This window comes from Dermacentor silvarum, chromosome 1 (assembly GCF_013339745.2).
Source record: "Dermacentor silvarum isolate Dsil-2018 chromosome 1, BIME_Dsil_1.4, whole genome shotgun sequence".
In the NCBI taxonomy this organism is placed as follows: domain Eukaryota; kingdom Metazoa; phylum Arthropoda; class Arachnida; order Ixodida; family Ixodidae; genus Dermacentor; species Dermacentor silvarum.
The window spans coordinates 390,087,073-390,096,473 of record NC_051154.1 but is presented as its reverse complement, the minus strand read 5'-3'; positions in this window follow the sequence as shown (position 1 = coordinate 390,096,473).

Genomic DNA, 9,401 nt, shown 5'->3' with positions numbered 1-9,401 from the left:
TGGTGTTTTGCGGTTGCAGCTACCAATGTTGAGGGTTCGATACCAGGCCCCCATGGCCGCATTCCAAATGTGACACAATAGAAAAGTCGCCAATGTGCTTATTATGCAACTGAGTGCAACTGAGCCTTCAACTTTAGCATCCCTAGTTGTCCCGGCGTTGCTTTAGGATGTTGAACCAGATTGTTCATTATAAAAGTAACGTTTCCAACCAAACATGTGTAGTTTATTAGTTGTGGCACATTGGGGCCACCTCTTCTCCTTCCTTAGAAGTTAAAAGATGGATGGTGGTGGTGTGCAGTTGTAGTACAGAGAAATCTTACTATAATGAATATCAGGTGACAGCAGCAAATTGTTCGTTATTTTGATGTCGTTACAGTTAAAGCCCCAGAATTAACCATTCCACCAATCAAACCATCAGTTGTCACCGTATGAACTAGCATTCCCGATTGGCAGTCAGCCTCTAGAATCTCTGCTGGAGTGCGTGTATCTGAGTCATTTACTCGCAAGGGATCTTGATTGCGAGAAGGAAATTCACTAACAAATAAAGGTGGGTTGCAGTGCATACGGTAGGCATCGCCAGGTCGTTATCGGCAGTTTACCGCTACCCTTGAAAAAAAAGTGTGCAATCATTACATTCTGCTGGCACTGACATGCAGAGCAGTAACGTGAAGGTTAACAAAGAAGCTCGAGAAAAAGATTACGAATCATACAAGATTGATGGAACGAGAAATTATGAGAAGTGTTGAGAGAGAAGACAGTGGTGTGGATTAAAGAGCGAATGGGGGTTAGCCAGTATTCTACAGCTGACATTAAGGATAAGAAATATGTTTGGGCTGGTTACAAAATGGGTTATAAGATGGTTACAAAATGGGTTCCAAGAAAAGGGAAGCGCATTTGTGGATGGCAGAGAAATAAAAGATGTGCAATAAAGTTGGGAAATTCGCAGCCATAGCATAGGGTCAGCTGGTGCAAGACGGGGGTAACTGAAAATCGTTTGGAGAGGCGTTTGTCCAGCAATGGACGTAAATATGGCAGATGAGTTTGCGTCATATGCAATGAAGTCTCGTATGTTTATGAAGCAAAATGTGATGCAGTTATTACATAGCAAGTGTCTCAGCTGGGAACCTTCTTGCTGCCAACTGAGTGAAGTGCCAAATCTATGAGACAGGCTGTCACGGTGCACTCCTTGCATTGAAAAAACTTAAAGTGGAAAAAACTGCCCTAAACGTGGTACGTCTCACACTGGATACACAGCGATGCACAAATATAGCATCATTTGACATACCCTTCAGTCTACAGGTTGTTCTATCACACCTGTAAACGCTCCCGAGTTTTTCGTAAGGTTTAGGAACTTCGGCTCGATCTACGATTTTACCGATGTTGCGTGAAGTTATACGACAAATTCATTCTGTTCTCGGAAAAGTTGCGAAGTTGAAGTATGGAGCAGGGCAGCATTGCAAAACAAGCATTCAGAAACTAAATTCTGATCATGCCGACATTTGCTCCGTCCTCTTGTGTTAGCGCAAGAGGCCATATGTGAGAGGGGGTATACATGCTTCAGACAGGTTTAAGATGAGTTCCTTAAGATGGCCAAATCGTCAAGAGCAATGTCATTGCAACACCCACTGTTATATTTTGTGTGCGTTGCAAGTCTCTGCTGTTCCAAGTTTGCTTCTGCTTGTGTTCTGTCTGAAGGTAAATCATGGTAAATAAAGTGTGAATGTGGCTACGAAATATGTGTGCTCAAGGAATACATTTACAAAACTCTTGCTATACACACCCCCTGCTCCTTGTTATGCACACAGGGATTCTGATGAATTTTAAATGCTCGCTAACAATAATGCTTCCTCTCCTTGTTCTGTTGAATCTAGCGTCCCTCCAGGTTCCGTTTTAGGTCCACTACTATTCCTGATATATATAAATGATCTTCTTGATAACATTAACTCTAGCATAAAGCTATTTGCAGACGAGTGCGGTATCTATAGCGAAATAAATAACCCTAATGCTACACTTGTCCTTCAATCTGACCTAAACAAAGTATCTGAATGGTGCAATAAATGGTTAATGATGTTTAACATCAGTAAATCAAGTACATGACATTTTCGCGAAGCACTAATGGCTCAATCTCTTCCGATTAAAGAATTAATGGCATCGGACTGGAGCGCGTGTCTGCATACAAGTATCTATGTATTTACATATCTGATGACTTGTCAAGGCATACTCACCTTGACTACATCATGGGTAATGCAAATCGCACTCTCGGTTATTTCCGACGCATTTTTTTCCAAGCTCCACAGGGCCTAAAATAATGCTTTACCAAACTGTCGTTCTTCCGAAACTCGAATACGCGCATACACTTTGGGATCCGGCTCACTGCACTCTCATTCAATTCATAAAATCCCTTCAGAATGAATCATCCTGTTTATTTATGTTAAACTATTCACGCACTGCTAGTGTCTGACAGAAGAAATCGTCACTTAACTTTCCTAGCCTTCAAAGTCGGCGTAAAGTCTCGCGCCTTTGTTTATTCCAGAAAGTGTTCCATCACGGTTCATTTAATCAGCAACTCATTCCGCAGCCAGTGTACATATCCTCCCGTATCGATCACAGTAATAAAGTAGCTGTTCGTCTTTGTCGCACTGATATGTTCCTGCATTGTTTTATGCCGAGAACCTGTTCCGAGTGGAACCGCTTTCCCTCTTCCATCGCCACCTTAGCCGATGCATCATCATTCAAGACCGCTGTAACAGGTCATCTTTTAAAATGACTCAAACTTTTATGTTTTTTTTCTTTCTTTTTATTTTCCTGCTGTCAGTGTCTGTTTATCTTATCGTTAACCTTATAGGCTTGCATGTTTTTGATTGTTTGTAAACCATGTACCCACCCCCTCTGTAATGCCCATTGGGCCCTGAGGGTGTGATAATAAATAAATTAATAGGTTGGCAGATGCTATTGTACATGTATAAACTACTCTGTAGAAAGCGTTCTGGATAAAAGAGGACTGTACCGCAAAATGTTAAAAGTGAGACTGATATGACCGCAGCTTTGATTATTGTTTATTTTTTGGTATTGCATGTACAAAAAACGGGCTCACATATTATGTACAGCATCAGGAATTCCCAGAGTAAAAAACTACTTGCATAGTTTTTAAAGCACCGCCTGCCAATTAGAAAAAGTATAGATGCATCATTTTTCTTTGCGCTGTACCTTTCGAACCTCCAAGAAAATCGTATACTGATCGGTGCTGCGAATAAGGATGCAAAATTTCCGTAAATGCTGAGTGGAAGCAAACTTTCCCCCTTGTTCTTTCAGAAAACTTTCAAAATTTTGAGAACCAGCCATGGTTTCTTACTGGTTATGGTGTTGGGCTGCTAAACACGAGGTCTTGGGATCGAATCCCAGCCACAGCAGCCGTATTTAGATGGGAGCGAAATGCCAAAACATCTGTGTACTTAGATTTAGGTGGACTATAAAAAACCCCACGTGGTCCCACTTCGGCGTGCCTCATAATGAGGCCGTGGTTATGGCATGTAAAACACCCTAATTTAAATTAAATTTCGAGAAAAAATGAAACTTCATTAAATATATTTTATACCTTATTATTCCTGCAATCAAGAATAATTATACTTAAACACATGCAATAATTCCGCAAAGAATATGAAGGCAATGGAATGAACACCTTGTTCTCTTCTGCAAAAGATGGCTAATTTAATAACAGAGAAAAAGTTCTCTGTGTCAGTAACTCTCGCTAGGCACACTCCAATTGAAATTGGCCACGGATTGCTTCCATATTCAGATTCGATTGCATGTGGACAAGCTTTCGAACATGTGTACTTGAGAGTCTGGTGCAAAACTTTTATGAACATTTCAAACACAGACAGTTTTGTTCACAACTGGCTGATGACAAAGTTATCTGCAGCAGCCTTGAAGCTATTCGGTGTGAGCAGCTAATTAGTGCAGAGGCCTTGCCACTAGGTTGGTGGTTTCACATATTTGGCGAAGTCCCAGACACGAGTCCGGAACCAAATCTCGGATGGCGTCCTGCATTCCGCCATCTTTGAAAGCTACACTGCGTTTTCAACATGAAACTGAAAGCGTATAATAAAGACACTTGAAAACTCTGCTGCCGTTTTCTTGTCGTCATCGCTTCTAGAAGTGTATGCTGCAGAGCAGCATACGTTTCATGTACAACTGCATGTAGAAATTTTAATGATTTTTTTCTACATTTTCTCCGTGCGGAAAAAATCGCAAAGAACGTTTTTTCCCCGAATCCTGTTCTTTTTCGCAGCGCATACATCTCTAGCTGTGAAACAGAAATGTCACTTGGTGATATATATCGGACATTGCAGCGAACGCGCCTGAACCATGTCGCAGTGCTGAAAACTTCAGCCTTCCCTGTTCTGTGACCCTTAGGAGGCGACGAGCAACGAAGAGCATGTCTCCTCTTGCCTTCTCCGAATTCTCACCGATAAATGCGACAAAGTAAGTCGGAAATGTTACATTTTTAGACACGCAAGAAGGGAAATACTGCTGAATCAGTCTAGGTGGGTAGAATGTCTTTCTGAAATAGCCGAGGAAGAAGTGAAAGATGGCTTGAATGAAAGGTAGCAGTATCACTTCTAAACTGCTGAAGCCCTACATTAGACCTCAGTTTCACAAAGTGGATTCTAGTTATTTAAATAAATGAAAAACTTCGTTAAGTTCAAAACACTTAACACGTGCAACTTGCGTAATGTTTGTTCAAGAGAAAAAAGATTTTATTTTTGCCTCTGTGGACTATGGAATTGCAAACAAGGGCTGCACAAAGATCTGTTTCATATGGTCTGACAGATCCACTGGCAGTATCTAGTAGAGATGACAGTGTGCAGTGTCAACAACCTGCAGCGACTATTATTGTAAAAAGAAAACAGCCCTCCTTTAACCAATATGGCAGTCCGCTTTCAATGTATAAAGATGAGAATAACTTTCCAAGCATTTTGAACAGCACGGGCTTCCTGTGATTTTTTTACCCATGTTTTTCTCCTGAACTTAATTAGTAATTGTGAGCCGTAGAGTTGACCACTTTGAGCATTTCAGTGCATTAGGATGTATGAATTGGTGTTCGGGGATTGAAAGCCATGTCTACCAGGACAAGTTGCATGTATACTAACGCCGTTATGTTTGCAGGCTATGTACCCGTAGTCATATGCACTAACTCATCAGTACTCGCTGATGCCTCTACAATTCATCACCAGCGCTCACTCACGTTCATAGCCACTTCTGTTCACTCTATACCTATACCCACTCACCCTCATACTTGCGTCAGCTTCCACTAACTGCCACTCATTCAGATACATATTCGCAACCACTCACAAGTCTCTCATGGTGATGCAGTAGAAACTCGTTGATACGACTTCCCGGCGCCAACGTTCACGATCGAGAACACACAAAACGACCCAGTAGCGTTAGGCTTAATTTTATCCAGATCGTGTGTTCCCGGAAAACACGATATTTCAGCACCAACACTCAATATATGGCCACATTGCAATTGTATGATACGTTTACCGGCCACTAGGTCTCATGTAAACTAGAAAAGGCGCGTGGCTATGGTGTTGGGCTGCTAAGCTTGAGGTTGCAGGATCAAATCCCGGCCACGGTGGCCATATTTAGATGAGGGCGAAATGCAAAAACACCTTTGTACTTGTAATCGAGAGTTCGACGGAAGCCCACCTTATCAGGACGAAACATTACAAAGAAAGACGTACACCGACCAAACAAAACTTGAAAAGCAAGATGTTTCGACCAAAACGTTTGGAAGCCGAAACTTCTTGCTTTTAAAATTTTATTTGTTCGGTGAACGTCTTTCTTTGTCACCCATGCACTTACATTTAGGCACCCGTTAAAAAACCCCCGGTGGTCCAAATTATTCGGCAGTTCCCAACTACGGCGTGCCTCATAGTCCGATGTTGGTTTTGGCACGTAAAACCCCATAATTTGAGTTTCAAGAAAAGGCGCGAGACATGCACTATAGGTGCCCGTCTCACCTGAAAATGGCGGCGCACACTTAGTTTATTATTCTGGTACCAGCATATCTCCTCCCAGGTCGTCGCATACCACATTCACTATCACCGGTAACACTATTCGATAAGCATCATCACCTATCTGTTTTACAGCTTGTGGGATGTAGGGCTGTTAGAAACGTTCTGCAGGCTTTTATTAGGTGATAACATTTCACATTTTGCTCCAGTGGCAGCGCCCACCAGCTTGATTTTCTTTCGGTTTTCCTTCGCCGTTTTAAGACACTACACAACAGCAAAACAACGAAACGCTTTTAAAGCCACCAAAGCCCCACCAGTTCGATGCGCGTCGGCGCCTCATACTGCAACGATTTGCGCATCGGAATAAAAAGGCGGAATAAAACATTCTTACCAACTTCCTCCGTGCAAGCCAGCGCTTTGAGACTCTTGGCATGTTAGCTGCATCAGATTGCAACAGTTCACTGACAGAAACTGAGCACGTGCATGTTCTGTCTGATTATGAAGATAGAAGTTACAGGACGCATTCGTCGCCAAAATTGGCTGCGGGTTTCTCATCGCATTGTGACGCCGGTGCACATTTCTACAATGTTGAGCGAGTGTGATTCAAGACATTTTAAAGGGTAGTGACTCGATATTTTTGACTAATTATTTTTCCTTTTTTATTGTTTGCTATAAATGAAGGTCCTATAGTTTTAAACTCTAGAAAAAATTCGGCGACCTTCTGCGAACTCGCAGAATCACATCCAAATAGGTAAGCAAATCAACTTTGAGACAGAACAAACTAACAAACAAGAGAAAAATCATGACCCAATCCGCTCAGTTATGGTTGATCACCAGTGAAGCTGTTTAGCACACAACACAGACAAGTCACAGAATTTTGAGCCACAGTACGAACACATTTACTGTCTTGATCGGTGGACGTTTGGTGTTTGTGGCCCGCCGGCACCGAATGCACTCTGGCATCTTTTCTTGCCATCGCTCTTCATAGGCGCATTGCTTCTCCAGAGTCCGGACTACACGCGGCCTCCGCAGCAATTACAACCGACAGAAGAGAAGTGAAATTCAAAATGGAGAACGGCAACTTTTCTTTGTGGTTTGTTTAGATACCGCCACCACGGGAGAGTGGAAGGAAAGGAAACTAGATACTTAAGCACTTGGAACGCCAACAAAGAAAGGGTGGTGCGAACGTAGACATGGCGAACGCGGCACGCATCGCAGCAAATCTCTGAAAATCCTTTATTAACTACCTGGAAGACTACTGATCTTGAATAGGGGGCCGATTGATAACTTACGTACTCAAAATTCATATCCGAGAGACGCCGACAACCCAGCTGTGGAATAAAACGACGACAAACAAGCCAACAGTGACACAAGCACGTTCGCGCTGGACCTGCGGTTTCGCTTACGCACACAAAAAAATACACGGAACCCTAGGCATAAACAGCTTCGCTGTAAAAATCTGGACAAGCCTCAGATTACCGTGAATAATTGCTTCTCTACAGCCATTTTGGTTTCGTTTCCCTGGAGGATACTATATCGTGACATCACCACACAGTATTTGGTCACGTGGGAACAGGATGTTGTGAAGTTCTGACACTCGCTCCAGCTCGCTCAGCCATCCTATATGCTGCTGCATCGGCCGTCTCAATGAGTAGCAGAATACGAGCCTACCATGCGAGCCTTAGCGAGTCAGAACGTCACAATGTCCCGCTACCAAATACCGTGTCGTGACAATCTTATTGATACGATTCGGCGTAATATGCTTTTCAGGATAATGCATTTCATTTTGTTTCCTGATAATGCCATTTGATTCGGTAATACGTTGGATAATACGATTTTCGGATGATACGCTTTATTTTCCGGTTCCCGTGAAGATCTTATATCCGAGATTGCACTTTATACTTATGGAAACAAAACAGAAACTGACTGTAGAAAAGCGATTACATTGAATTATAATCGGCACTCTGAGGCATGCGACTATTTTTTCTAGAGTTCAGACCTCTGGGACTTGCATTTAGTGCAAGAAATGAATAGTTGAAAAATCATGTTAGTGCCTCTTTAATGCTCAATAAACGTTCTACTTTCTCTGCAAGGACTATCATGCTTGCTAAGGAACTCGTCAGTCGCTGAAATCTACAGCGCCTTTCCTATCGTAATGCGACATTTTGCTTTGCTGGATTGTGAACACTTCGGATACATCGATTCCCACAGTACGTTGGATATGCATAATTTTCTTGCCCACGAACAGCTTGCTTCAAGAGAGAATTGCGACTTAAGTGACCGCATTCCTCTAGCGCAATTGAACTCACTTGTGATGAGAAACGGCCTGACGAAGCATAAGTCGTCACAATCCTTCACTGCCACCGATGAGCAAAACAGCACCCGAGCATTGTCATTATGACAAAGCACCATAGATACTGCCTTTTATCTGTACAAGCTGCAGTGAGGCGTTATTTTTTTGTCGGAGTGTAGTAGACCAGATAAAGCAGAGATCTTTGTCTGAAGATATTATCATGAATTATCGTAATCTGACTACAGTTGACACTCGTTAAAAGTGGTGCCCCGGTCAACGGTGTCCTCATTGCAGACGCGTAGAAGTAAATCCCGAGCTGGCCACAGAAGATGAAGCAGAAGAGTCCGATGCCGACGAAGGCCCCTGGAACACTGCATCCTGCAGTGGATTAGCACCGACTGTCCCAAAGTTTATGAGCCCGGACATGACAGCTTATCCGCGTCTCATACGGGAGGATATCGCCAAGTGCTACGATGCCCACAGGGAATGGCCATCCTCGCTGATGGACTCTCCCGCAAGCACAGGTAAGCACGCAAGACACCATCAACTGTGTTGGGCATTTAGTATCTTGGAAAGACAGTGAGAGATTCTTAGTAAGCAAATGAGGAATGGCAGTAAATGTCATTATGATGTGCTTTTGTTACACATATCGAGGGGTGTCTTGTGCCCAAAGTATATTATACACCCAGAAAACTTGTTATCCTCGAGCGTTATGCATGTGCATGTGGGAACAGAATGAACACAGTGGTTTAACATGTTTATACAGTTGACTTCTGTTAACTCAACCCTGATGGGACCAATAAAATTGGCTGAATTATCCGATGATCCAAATTAAACAAGAGGTGCATGGGCGATGCCGGCTCTTCCGTGAACTATCGGTACTCCCCGGTATTGCGCTGGCGTTCTGAGTTTCGGTGCACACAAGAATAAAACAGCGGCTCTTCCATCAACTATGAACACTCAAGTAAGCGAGCGCATTGTATGCGGTGGTAGGTAGTAAAATTTATTCTGGTCCGGAAGAATCTTCACCCCGTTTTTATAAGGGCAAGACTGCGGGCCGCTCCCACGTAGGGACGGGAAGGCCAAGCCTC